The following is a 14,775-nucleotide window of genomic DNA, read 5'->3' on the forward strand; positions in this document are numbered from 1 at the left end:
AATCTGCAAGAAAATGGCAATTTTCTTCTGATTGTAAAGGTTCTGATGAAACACTCTATACATTTTTAGGTAGTGTGTAACAAAAAGGGTGCAGGGTAGAAAAAAGAGTGAAAGTGTATATTAATAGATCCAGCTTGCAACACAAGGATTAGGCATAGATGTCAGGGAAAAACTTTCTAGTGGTAAATATAGCAGTGCACAGGGATAGATTTCCTGGGAAGCCTCCCAAAATAGATTGGCATCTGTCAGCTAATGTACAGTTGACTACTGTGGGTAAAAGGATAGATGGGATGATCTCTTGATTCTCTAATTTTTGACAAAATGTTTAGGCAAAGCAAAAAATGCTACTGAGTTCAAATGATCAGGTTACATTGCACAGCTTAAAATGCAGCTAAAAAGACATGAAGGTGTTTATGATTTATTATTTTTATTGACAAAAAAAATATTACATAAACTTTTCATAATAAGAAGATATCATTTAAATTACTCCAATAGTGCACTAAAGCTCATATCTTCCAGTAAATAAGCAATGTCCCCTCTTTGACTAACCAATATTTGCATGGAGACTAATTATCTGTGCACATGGCTGCAGCCTCACAATGAAAGACAGTAAATTTAATATGAAGAATAATGGAGATCAGAGTGCTGAAGGAATTTAAATTATTACTTTTTTTTAACAGAGGAAGGTTGTGCTTGTGCATATGTGGGTGTGTGTACATGCACACACACACATGCTGTGTTTCTATGAATATGCACATTAATGTCTAAATTCACACTGTATCAAAATAATGTTTTATTTTATTGATTTGTTGCTTTTTGGTTTTGGGGTTTTTTGGGGGTGGATTTGGTTTTTTTGGGTTTTTTTTTTTGGGGGGGGGTTGTTTCTTTCTTTTTTCTTTAAATGATATTAAAGGACTCTGGCTTTACATCTTCATAGTGTTTATTCGTTGCTAATGGCAATTTGAGCATGGTGGTCTCAATACCAGCCTCTTATCCACACAGGCAGAAGAAATTTTTATAGAGAGGGTTGCAAATTATGCTTTGCATAGTGTTACAATCTAAGCAAAACACTCATTGAGCACACACAGAGGTGGTCTTATTTTAAACCTTCTTCCTTCATCTCCAGCCAAAGAAATCCTTAGCAATTGCTATATACAGGCCAAGCTTTTATCTTCAACTAGTTGTGCTATATTATTCTACTAGAAAAACACTGGGAGAATATTTGGATAATGGATTATACTTTTCAGCCTGAGGTGATTCAAAAGGTTGAAGGGATTTTGCTCAGTGTTATATCCAGTAAACAGAGTATCACCTTTCAGCACAGCCAAGAATGGAAATGTTCAGCTGAAAATGTAAACATGTTGGTAAGTTATGAATGTGAAGAAAGGAAATGATATTGTTTTGCTATGAAAGTTCAAAATAACCACTGAAATGGCTCTAAGCAAACCTCAAATCTTCCAGTCACATGCAATTCTCAGCACTTCTTATTTACCTTGCTATTAGGAATAAAAAAAAGGAAACAGATTTTTATATTAAACTGCTTTTGTCTTCTAGAGAGAGATTCCAAAATGCTTTAAGTGCTCATATACAGAAATCAAATACAGCTATGGAGTGAAGCCACAGTTTTAGAAGTATACAAATTCTATGTGCCAATTTTTCTAAACGCCTAACTGAAAACTGAGGTTGCAAACCCACTGATGGCACAGATTGTCCCTGGGATGCCTGGAAGAACAGTCTGTTACTGTACATGGAGCTATGGGATTCAGGATCATGGCAGGTCAGGTTCTCAGCTCATGTCAAGGATCCCTTGATTAGAAAAATAGTCCAGCTAAGAGATGATTTAAATTTCCTCCAGCACTTCTGGAGTGTACAATTTCACACAAAACAAACCTGAGATAGGGTGTGGGTCTTTCAAATCTTGTTGTTGAAACTGCCTACAGTCACTAAATGATGGAAACTTTTAAAATGGTGACACTCTGGTGCTCTTTTGGTGGTAGTTCACCCTATGCTGGCAGCCATGTCCTGCGCCTATCCCACTCACTGCCACATCTGCTCAGCTGGGTTCCTCCCATGTGCTTGCACAGACCCAGGGATGTGTTGGTTGGCAGGAGCTGCTGGAAAGGGTGTTGCTGCCTGCTCTAAACAGGTCCTTGTCCAGCCCTTTGTCAAGGTCAGCTCTAGGTGTTTTAGACATATGCCATAATCTTCATCTCTCTCCCTCTTTGTCCTGGCTAGCTAGTCTTGTTAAGGTTTGCAGGAACTTCATGAGCACTCAGACCCACAAAAACATAGTTTTCTGTACCACACAATGCATTCTACAAAGAGATTTATCCAAGAGCTATTTGCATGAAGAGCCAAAATAGTGATAATGCACCTGGTTACTAAATATGTATGAATGGCTGCTTAGGTATGCAGGAGAGAATGGAAACTCTCACATTTGGACCTCCAGGGCTGTCAAAGTGACCTCTTAATAGACTGGCAGGCTCTATAAATATAATTCATTCATTTTATCAGCTTATTTGTGAGAGCTTGAATTTCTTCTGATGTATTTGCCTACTCCCAATTTCAAAGGTCAGTTTGGCTAGTATGAATCGTATTCATGACTCACAGAATTACACTCTGTAATGCTGCCAAGAAAACAAGCTGAAACACAGTAAAACAGCCCTAGGAATAACATTCACTCTCTACTAGGTATCCTGAGGGTTGTCTCTTATGCTGCAGGAAGAAACCACCTCTATTGCTCCCAGGAGCAGAAAGAACATTCAAATTCTGGTGAGCAAGCTCTCTTTAAGCTTGAATGGCTGCTGTTGTTCATCCATTAACTGTAGATCTTACTCATACTGTCCCTTCATGGTTACTGAGTTTTGATTGCTTTGGCTGGATGTAACAGAAAGACTGTGGTTGTTATCAACAAACACTGTCAATCAGCTTATTTGTTGACTTTGGTGCAGAAATTCACTGGCTTGGCTTCCTACTCTGTACACAGCTCTGGAGTGCATTTCCCTGTAAAACAAATGTGCTCCTCCATAATCTTCCTTTTTGTTGCCAAATCTCGTAGATTCTGAAACAGTGTCCTGCGATATGGTGATAGAAGGCAGCACACAAGCACCACATTTCATCCACAGTATTTTGTTTCTCTATTTTCAGTTTGCAACTGGCTATTTCCAAATGATGGATCTATCAGTGTTTACCTTAAAATTAAAAGCTATAACTGCCTGGAATTTCACCGCTAGATATGAAAGCTCTGTAGTAAACCTACTGCCTTTGGATATGAAGTTTAATAAGGTTAGTGTTATTGCTCTGTACCAGTGGGATTAACTTGAATTCTACCACATTTCTAGATATAGAAATGTTTGTCTATTAATTGCCTGTATAATATTATGTATTGAAGACATTTACTACAGCCTTGTAGTAAGGTAAGTAAATACTATTTTGCCCTATTCAATGCAGTTCCAAAGGAGCGTTTAATTTGCCTACTATGGAGAGCCTGCCTGCACCCCATGGCTGTCTACCTCTGCCCCTCAGTTGCCTGCCTGTGCCCCACAGCTGCCTGCCTGCCTGCCTGCCTGCTGGGCACCCCACAGCCCTGTGTAAGTGATAGGCACCAAAGAGGTGGGGGTCTGATGCCGAGTGTCTTCTCAGGTCTCACCCTAATCACAGCAGTTCCTGCTTGGGATTGCTTGCTCTATTTAATCATTTCTATTCTTCCTTACCATTGCAAGGAAATGCTGCAGAGTGCTGCAGAACTTCAGTTTCCTAAGCATCTCCCCCCTTTCCAGGCACTCTGCATGCCTGGCTGCCTGCAGATACCTTCCTCATGAGTGTGAAGTGCCAGAAAAATGTTCCTCAGAGAGGTTTTTTGTTCCTAATGGCCTTCTCAGACAGGGCCACAGTGGAATTAGGAATCAGTGTGGTGATTTAATTGGACAGCTTGCTTTATTTTCTACACACTAGAGATTTTCCCTCCATCTGCTTTCATGGGAATAAAAACTACAGCCCTTAAATGGAAGAATTGGACTGAAATTAGTGCATTTTCCAAGCAGGAGGGATGAGTAGAAATGGAAAAAAAAACCATATTCTGAAGAAAAAATATTTCCAGATGATTCCCAGTGAATCAAAACTGCTAACTTGTTTCTCTTACCTTGGTACAGGTCAAGAATGCCTCTTCTTCAGCCACATTGCACACAGTGTCATCTAAGCCTGGTATGAAATACCCTCACCTGACTTTGAAGAAGCTTTTGAACTCTTTCACTCTATCAGTATTACTCCTTCAGGCTGCCTTTACACATTTGCAGTGCCCCAATGCCTCATGGTTTGCCAGCAATTTGCAGGTCTAATATTGAGCAATCACTTCAGCAATAAGAAAGTATATAATTATGCCAGATCTATTCCAAGCTATGTCTAATGACAGGTTAGTCTGCCTTTCAATACTCAAAGTGCATTTTAACAACAAGCTGTGTCAGGACTAAGGGCAGAAATTGGCTTAATTGAACACTTTATATGAAGGCAAGGGCTAATGTTACTTTGACAAAGTTAAGATAGCATCAAATCAGAGATGCTGTCTTCATGGTGAGCTACTCAGACCTATTAATATCCTGCTTTATATAAATTAACTTTTTCCATAGGAAAATGTCTGCTGTTAGACTAGTTCTATTTTATTCTCCAGTCAGGAGAAAAACATGCCCCTGGAGTGATCGAAAACATTTCCAGTTTGAACCACATTACTTAGCAGACATTGATTTTATTAGTCACATGGTGTTGTTCCTATTACCCAGATGAGTGCATATTCAAGCTCCTTGAGCAACAGTGCTTACCTTGGCAAAATATAGTATTTGGTTTCCAAGGGCACTTTAAAATAAATTGCTAAAATTGTTTTTCTACGAACATGGAGGACAAAATCCTTTTCACTTGAATGTTCATAGAAAGAGAAAACAAAAGGAGTAGAGGCATGTATTGCTGCTTTCAAATCACTCTATTGAGTAAACAGAAAATGTTTTTACTGCCTCAAATTAAAGGTTTCAAATATTCCCCCTTTCTCAGTTAGGAGAGAAAGAAAACATTCAAACTGGGATGAAAAAGAGGCCTCAATAACTGGCAATGAGGGTTTCCACTTACAGGGGATCAGGTTGAGTCTCAGCCTAACTCTACAAAACAGAACTGCTGCAGGAAGACCTGAGTTGACACTGTCACAACGCAGCTGGTGCAGAGGTTTGTGTTACTGATTCAAATTGAGAAGTCAAACCCTGAAAATTTAAATCCCTGGTCCTTGTTCTAGTGTAGGGTTATTTCTTATCCAAAGATAAGAATCCTTATCCTTCTTCATTCTGGAAACTCCTTCTTGTTCCCTTGAAAAATTTTAATGTTACGGAATCAAAAATTCCCAGCAAAAACCAGTTTTGTCAGCGAGGTGCTATTTTAAAAGGAGAAGATGGTGAGCTATGTGAACATCATCTCCTTACACCCGGACTGAAGTTTACCTGGGGATTTTGACATCCAGCCCCAAATGCATGCAAGCGTGGCAGGGCTTGTTCCTTCTCAGAAGAAGATGAACAGCATTTCAAAATTGTATTGCATACAGATGGATCACTTTTATCCAAATGGTTCTTTGCCTTAGACACTGCATAAACTCAGCCACTCAGAGTCACACTTTTCACTCATCCCAAGGCAAAGGATCACTACTGGTATGCATTAGGAGTGAGTCCCCAACACAGCAACCACACTAGAAATATTTTCTTGTTTAACTGAATGTTTCTAAGCTGTACTAATTTATAGATGAAACCTCTTCTGATGCAAAGCTTTATACACATAACAGGCACCATTAATAAACTGTTCCGTGACATTTGGCAAATCAGTAAACTTCTGGCTACATTAATCAATGGGAAGCAATCACTTCAGAAAGTCTGCATTCCTGACGAAATGCATGCATGTTGAAATTAATGTAAATGGATGATAACAAAATCTTTTCACATATTACTGACAAGTAATGGTAGAAATCATTATCCTAATGGTTTATGCACTTTTTACATTAGAGTGATGTACAGTGGATATATAATGACTTTCTATTCTGCACTTGACATAGTAAATTAATGGAAATTATTAATGCAGAGGATTTCATTTCTGTGTATGTTTTTTGTTAACTACAGAGAGAATACAAGTGGTGTTCTGTCCCTCAGCATATCTTAACCTCAAGTCTTCATCTACACTAGTATAACAGTCTATTTAGTTATAATGTACTAAAACCAGCACAATTTCTCCAATCTGAATGCAGTTATATCTGTCATACCAACAGAGCAGTTCCCTTATGGGCAAGAAAGTAAATCAGTTATAAATCTTTCCCTGTCTGCACCTGTGCCATTGACAACAGACACCTCTTTAATTTATTTATATTTCTTTTATTTATAATAGCAATGTGATTGGTATTTCCAGCATTTAGGAATAACTTCTGTATTTGGATCCAACTTCAATTATAAATTGACATCAGTATTTCTCTGACTCCACGTGCTCTCATTAACTTCATGCTGTGGCTGAGGTTATCATCACTGATATTTCAGGTAAGCATTACTGTGCTCTTGGGAACAACCAACAGTGTCCTCATGGAAGGTGGATTCACTGCAGCACATCAAACCTTTCATTCTACAGTGCTACAGAGCTGCTACAGCCTTGAGTTCTGTGTTTTGCTGGAGTTGCTCGAGGTGAAGCACTCTATATCACCGTAACTTTCATATCCTGTATTTGAGGTGGTTCTGCTAGGAAAATCCCAACAGGACAGTTACAACCTTGATATCCTTGCCCTGTCCCTTAGGCCTTTTTGCTGCTACCACCACAAACTACTTAATACAGGATTCATCTGTAGTTAGATATGCCACTAGAGATACATTCAAAACTTGGTAGGACCATTATCTCATATATCTACATGCACATTCTTGGGAAAGGGAGATCTTATACCAGCAGAGTTAAAGCAGAATAAACAAATAAGGCTCTAGAATCTGTAAAACAAAAGATTTGGAGCCAACTGCCTGAAAGAAAGAAAAAGAAGGGTGTTGAATTTTGGGCCACTGTCCTACTGTAACTTGAGAGTAAGAAGAACACAACCAGCTTTCCCTTGAAGAAAAGAAAAAAGAAGAAAAAAAAACAAAGGAAAAGGATAAAAGAAAAAAGAAGAAAAAAAAAAGGAAAGAAAAAATAGCCAAAAGGAGAAAGAAAAACAAAAAGAAAAAAAAAAGGAAAAGGAAGTAAAGGGAAAAAAATCAAAATGAAAAAAGAAAAAAAATGTAAAAGAAAAAAAGTACAGCTTGTGATAAGTTCAGAAAAATGTAGTGATGTTTGCAAAATCTGTAATAATTACAGTTTTTCAGTTAGATTGAGCTGTTACCAAAAAGAAGAAAAAGTTTGACACTTAGAATCTCTCTTCTGAAGAGCCTCCCCATCAGCATGTCCTCCCAAGCAGGTAGCCAGCTCGACAGGTTGAGGAAGCTCTTGCACTTCTTGTGATGATGACGTGCTCTCAGCAGCCCATGCATCCCAAGCCAGGAGCAGACAGAGGAGATGTCACCTCTGGGACGGTGGTAGAAATAGCCATTTGCGTGTTGGGTTTTGTTCTTATCAGCAGGAGAAGGCCTTTGAGGAGTAAAGCCTAGATTACACAAAAGCATAAAAGCAGAACTCCTTTTTTCTTGTCTGCAGGCACTTCCATTATAAAAGTTAGGTCCTGCTGCACACGGAGGTTTCTGTGTAAATGAAGGTCTGCCCTTGTACTGCTGCGGCGGAAGAAAGGAGTCTCAAAGCAGAAGCTGGCACACGCCGGTGTTACAGTTCCTCACAAAGGCCATGTGGAAGCAAAGGACATGTGCAAGGGCCTGGTTCCTCCCATGCACAGCCCCCCACACACACAAGGGGTGCTGAGCTTTGCCCTGGGAGACAGAGCCACGTTCCCATTGGGAAGGCACACAGCAGTGCCAGTCGTGTGATGATGGCGCAGTCAGAGTAACAAATGTGTGATGAATTGTGTGGCTCTCATGCAATTCATCACACATCTGACTCACAGCCAGCCTACCCCCAGCACAGGGCCCTTCCTGTGCTCAGCTCTGCCAGAGCAACCCCAGGACACTGCAGACTGCTATTGAAAACAAGTAAATACAGAGACGGAACTTTCTTTTGTAAGCTTCTGTCTCTTCCCTCATTTCAGAGCTTTCCTATCCACCAACAGCTCATGTCTTGCTGTGTATTTCTCAAAAGCCAGGAAAGAGTAAATTTAGATTCTCTCAGGGATAGACTTAGAATGAGAACATGCACAGTACTTCAGGGGAAAGAAGAAAAAGTCTTTTCTGGCTCACATAAAATTGGACTTCTTAGTTAAATACAAATTCTCTGCAGTTATTATTGTCTGGTATTTCAGCTGACTCAGCTACTGTCTATAAACACAACTGTTACCAAAGGATGCTCAGTCTCTAGAACAGTCAATTAAAAAAAAAAAGTTTGATTCCTTCAAAACCATGATCAGAAACAGCAGCACTATTCAGAATCTAAGGAAGGAAGCAGTGACTTACTGCTGAAAGACTTCACAGACAGGCAGTAAGCTACCAAGTTCTGCTTCATTCACTGGAAGAAGGAAACCTAATTCATATCATACAACTTGAAGAACAGGAAAATAGGCAAATGTTCCTCAGCTAATACTGAGCAAACTTCAAGGTGTCTCTTCAAGGTACAAATCAAAAGGTAAAGGGCATCCATTTATCTACATGAATTAGAGACACAGGGGAGAGAATCCCCTTGGCTCTTGCTTTCTACTTGTGCCAGAGCTGTTTGATGGTTGTGACGCTAGGAGAGAACAAGCAGGAGGGAACTAAAAAATCCATCCATAACCTTTGAAAACGAGCTCAGGAGTCTTTGAGTGAGTGGGTATCGTTCAACTCATGCCAAAGGATGAGGTGCACCTGCAAGGAAAAATTAACTATCCATCTCTTCTTTATGACTTCATGTCACCAGGATCTTTTTGAAGGTCATTTGAGACATGAATCTGACTTCTCAGGTGCAATTTTTTTCTTTTTTAGTTGTAAAACAATATTGGACAGCTCAGCAATGTGATCAATATATTTCAGATGTTTTCTGAAGTTGAATCACCTGACTTATGTAGGAGGGCAGTATATAATGATGCTGTTTTGCTTTACAGCTCAAAAGGACAGGCAAAGATGATACAATATCTTCAGGAATCTTGACATGATTGATATCTACCCATATTCCCGAGTAATAGTACAAAATAAAACCACAAGGAAGCAAACTCTGATCAGGGTGTGCCATAAGCACGGTAGTAGAGCCAGTTGCATCCCTGCTTTGCCAGTGCAGGAAAGACTAGCTAACACACTAGTGGGCACATTGCTATTTAGCTAACAGAAATGAACCCTGCAAAGCTGCCATTAAATAAAAGAGAAAAAAAAACCCACAACTAAACAGTCTGTCAAAGTACTCTCAGGAGAAGAGGAATACTGAGGCAATGTCAGCCTGGTTGCCATCAGGCATGGCTTGATGTTTGTGGAGAGTGACATTGTGAAATGCTCCTGAGAAATCTCCCTTTGGCATGGGGGAGAGTTTTCACGTTTACCCTAGAACCACTTACTGAGCTATTTGCACTCATTGCCGCAAGAGTTTCTGTCAAGAGGACAGCTGGGAGTTCTGGCAGGAAAATGTTTCTTAGGGTGCCATTCACTAAGAAATACATGATACAAGCAATCCAACTTTTCTGGGTTGTTTTAACTGTAATGCAAACATTACCCAGCTTGAAAACACAGAGATGCTCTGGATGAAAAAAGGAATGTTAATGAGACCACAGAGGAGCCAAAAACTGTGAGTGTCAGGAGAAATATGGACTCCTTTTGCCCTTCATGGCAAGGATGAGTAAGTGCTTCAAGAAGTTTTCTCTCTTCTGCAGTTGCATATTTCAACAAAAAGAGAGATAGAAATATTTTGGTGCTGTTAAGGAGGAGAAAATCTTTTGGTGAGGATGAGGAGGAAAGAGGTAGGTGGGTTGATTTCTTGTTTGCAGTTTAAAAAGAACAAAATAATTTTTCAAATAAAAATCTTGGATGAAGATGAAAGGTACATTTCCAGAAACATCAGCCTTTTAGAGACAACTTATCTAAAGCTTGATTTAAATATATTTTAATGCTCACAAAGTAGAACAACATTATTAATAATAAGTAGTCATAGTAACTATTGAATGGTGCTTGACAAGATGAATGGATCAACCCTATCACACTGTTGAAAAGATACCTGTACCTTGATTTCCTAGACTTCTAGGTAGCTCTTTTTTCAGAAATGGATGCTTCTAATACCATATGTTTAAAGAATCATAGCCTAGCTGATGAGCTACTTAAATGTTTCTGCTCCACTAGGTCATGCTGGATTGTTACTTGTCTGCACAACGTTTCATTCTCTAAGTGACAAAACTTCCTATGCCTTTGGATGCAGAGTTGGGGTTTCAGATCAAATTGCCTGTTTTCTGCAAAATTATTTTGCAGAAGGGGAGGAACATGGCTGGACATCTTAGATAAAACCTTGCATTTTCATGCACTCTCTCCTTCACTGTTCGTTTTCTTTAAGCAACAAAATCATCTACAAAGTATGCTTTCTGTTAATTAAGACAAGGATTTTGGCCTTGCTGCCCTCCTTGCTTCATTTACATGATCTATTGAAAGTTGCCCTGCTGACACTAATCACATACTGCCTTGTTGACAATCTGATTTCTGCTCAAGTAATGCACTTAAATTGTAAAAACTCTAGGTCTCAGCTGTCTAGCAAAAAATTCAACTCTACTTGCAAGTAGACCAGACTCTACCACTGACCAGAGTGCTTCATCAACACAAGGCATTAGGTAACTTCTTACTGCCCTAGTGCAGAGGCATCAGGTGATTGCTATTTTGAAGCACTCATCGAAAACTCTGGCTGCACAAATCACATGCCCACTGCACATGCAGTCTGGATTTTAAAAGGTAAAAGCAATGGGGTATATTTGCAGCTCTATAATGGTGGGAATTAAAAGCATAAATCCTCTCAGGGTGTACAGGAGGTTTGTACCGTAGTTGCTGTTAAGTGTGTGAAAAATTTGGACTAATCAGGCCATCACCAAGAGGTACAATTTGCAGGGGGGCCACTCAGTATAAAACATATTAGGACTTTTCAGGTTCATTCTCTCTTCTACGAGTTTTAGACTTTTTGCCTTACTTTGACCCTATCAAGCTATTTAAAGGATGTTAAGTGCTTTGTTCTCTGCAATTCACAGTCCATAGCTCCCATCCTCTCTTTCATCTCTGAAGAAAAGGACAAGAAAAAAGGAAAAAGGTGGGGAAAAAAGCCTCTCCGTCCTCGTTACAATCATATGGCAAATGCTAATGCTTTTTACAGAAGTGCCTCACCTGGGATGTTTTACTCATTCCCCTTCGACTGATTGTTATTAAAGGTCTTTGGAGATACTTTTGTTTCATCCTTCTGTTCTAGTTTAGCAAGGGTTATGACATACCAACTGAAATGTCTGGAGGCTTGTTAGCAAAAACCCTGTCACTGGGAGGGATCAAAGTGTTTTTTGTGCTGAGTCCCTGGGGCACTGATCCTGGCAATACAGATGGACTCAGATGCAGCCTCCACATGGTTTAACATGACAAGCAGCTGGATCCTCAAGCCAACAGACAGAGAGTTGTTTTCTCAGGATGAATAGCGTTTCTCAAAACCAAGGGGTGAAATGAGCACCACTGCCAGAAAACCTTAATTTATTTTGGGATATAGGGGAAAAAATATTACTTCTTTCATCTTACTGAGAAGAAACTGATTCTTGTCTCTGCAAAAACCACAGAATGAGGATCTGAGCAAACTCATCAGTGCACATCAAATTTTTTTAACAGCAGGGAAGGAGAACAATTCACTTTCATGAGGCCAGCCTTCTGTGTTAATAAGTAATGGTTTTAAGCTGAAAATAAGAGCACATTGGCTGTCAAATGTATATATGTAATCTTTTCAGTCTAGCTGGAAGATGATCTACAAACACAAGCTGACTGTACATCCATAATCAAATAATTGACTGGCTGACAACTGAGACCAGTATTTGGCTTGATGCCCCTGACCAGACAGGAAATGGCATTTCCTGCATCTTGATAAAGCAGATGTCACTTGGTCCCTCCAGCAAAATACATGGCACCAGGGGCATCTTTAGTAAAGGTTTCTTCCAACACATGCAGTAGCGGTCAGTTAAAAAATATCCTCCTGCAGTTTCATTAGGCACTAGCTCTTAACAGGTTAAATATTTAGGGGAAAAATTATGCAACAGATATATGTTCATAGCTGGCTGCATCTGTTGCACTGCTTATTTCCCAAACTGGCACTCCTGCTCTCATTTAGGTTGTGTCCCTCCCTGAGGACACACTCCCTCCTGCACAGGAACACAGCACTTTCTCAGGAAAGCAGGGATATGGCAAAGGCTCATGAGTTCAGGGTGACTCTTGAGTTAAGTACAGCTTGGTAGTTCTGAGCTAGTTGTTTTGCTGTCTGTCTTGGTTTCCATTAATTTAACCCACAAGGTTCCATTCTCTTTGTGGTTTGCCGGTACAGAAATAGTAACTGTGCCTGCAGTTAGTAAATAGTATATGATTGATATTTTCCAGTTAGAATATGTGCCTTTCTTCAGCAGTTTACTCCACAGATGAGGATTAAGCTTAAATCCCTAGGTCACCTCACATGCTGTTTATTTTGTTGCCCAGCACTTCAGAATGTCTTGTGGAAGGTAGTCAGCTTCTCTGGGGGTAGCCAGAAATATGGAGGAAACAATGTGCAACATGTGCAAGCACCAGTCTCTTCTTTTTCTACCATTGCTTTTCAGTTGTTTTAATTCCCTGGATCAGCTCACCTCAAAATCACACAAATACCATCGAAGAGGAAAGAGAGAAGATGAAGAAGGGACAGGGGGTCAACTGCAATCCCAGATGGCAGCTGCCTCTGTGAATGTGAGATCAGGATCCCAGCAGACCTCTATTTATAGACTTTCCCAGAGGGGAGGGGAGGTAGTTTAGTTCTTGCCTTCTGGAAGAAATAAGAGCATTGCCATCTTGCCAGAGATCAGTGCTGCCAGTCTGTTTTGCCAGGAAGCATTTGGGACTGCAGAGTAAATGCTCCCTTGATGAAATATGAAGAATTTGCATTATCAGATTACTCCACCAATCTAATGCATGTTCTGTTCCTGACAGCAGCCAGCACAGGTTCTTCAGAGATTAAAGTCCTTATAATAAACAATTTTACAGCCAACAGAATTGTGGAAGCCTGTATGCAGACAAATCCCTGCAGTTTTCACATTCAGTTTGCAGAAGTTAAAACTGAGAGTTGACCATCGGATTTGGTCTAGAAGAAAATGTCGAGTCCCCGTTACCCTCAGAGCTTATGAAACTAACAAACACTGAAAACACAGAAGCAGTCCTAGAGTTATCTGCACAGTAACAAAGCACTGCCCTTAAAGGACACAGCCTTTACTTTATATTTACAGGAAAGATGGGTACATGTTCCTGTGACTGCTTTTTGTCTTCCCACTCCAAGTGCTGATGTCTGAAAGCATCTCTCCAGGATGAGTGCTGCAGGATTCCAGATGTAAAACATAACCTCAGTGTGATCCATCAGGCTGGTTATGGCACTTGGTATGCTGCAAGGATAGCTGAGCTGAACTTAAGGAAGCAAAAATCAATTCATAAACAACATTTAGATTTGAAAACTGTCCAAATGTTTGCCGCTTGGGTGAAGATATTTGTACTTGCATGCATTTTTGAAATCTATGGCCAGGGTGAAAACAGATATCATTCAATAACTCATCTCTCAACAGTAGCTGTAAATATACAGGTTGATCTATAAAGATGGCTTGGATTAATTTTTTGTGTTCTTTCCTCCACTAGTTCTTCATTGCCTCCTTTTTCTTGTACTCTCTCACCCCCTGGAATTAGTTTGCACAATCCCTGTAGTACAAGCACACCATACACTTATACTGCAGCCTCTTAGGATCCCACATGAGGAGTAGAAAAGGCTCAAAATTTTTATAAGCATTAATATTTGCAAGAAACAACAAACACTGCAAGGACTGCTTTGGAAGTTGGAAGCAAGATCTACGGGGTTTTTCATTCTGGATCCATGGGAGTGATAGAGTTTTCTAGGCATGTCATTGGACTAGACAATTATTTAGGCATAGTCTGTAATCAAGGGCTAAATATAGCTCACTTCTGCCAGGCCTGAAACAACATTAAACACTCAGAATAGTTAACGAAGATGCAATTCCTTAGTAAATGAGGTTGATCTAAGTCAGCTGTGCCCCAGCCCAGCCTCACATCCAGCAACTCTGCCCCCAGCAGTGATCTTGCCCTCTCCCTTGCACCAGGATAGATACCCACACTGCTGCATGAAGAGCTTGTTTGGGGAGATGAAACTAACTGTATAAAACTAAGGAAAAAAGCTTCAGAAGTATTCAGTTTTCAGATCTCATGCCATGACCTTACAAGCATCAACAAAAAAAAGGAAGGGAGGGAATATACAGCTGGGGTCAGAAGAGAGGGCAGAATAAGAGCAGGTCTGTTTTGGAATGTTTTATGCTGCATAACATTACATTCTTGCTCTTTTCAGGGCCTCCTCTTACACTGTTATTGGTGGGCAGAGAGACTTCAACATACAACAGAGTCCTCACACCTCAACATATTAGGGTCTCCTCATGTCTCCAAATGCAAACAAATGTGCACCTTGAGGAAGGGTCTGACTTGGACT

This window comes from Agelaius phoeniceus, chromosome 1 (genome assembly GCF_051311805.1).
Source record: "Agelaius phoeniceus isolate bAgePho1 chromosome 1, bAgePho1.hap1, whole genome shotgun sequence".
Lineage (NCBI taxonomy): Eukaryota > Metazoa > Chordata > Aves > Passeriformes > Icteridae > Agelaius > Agelaius phoeniceus.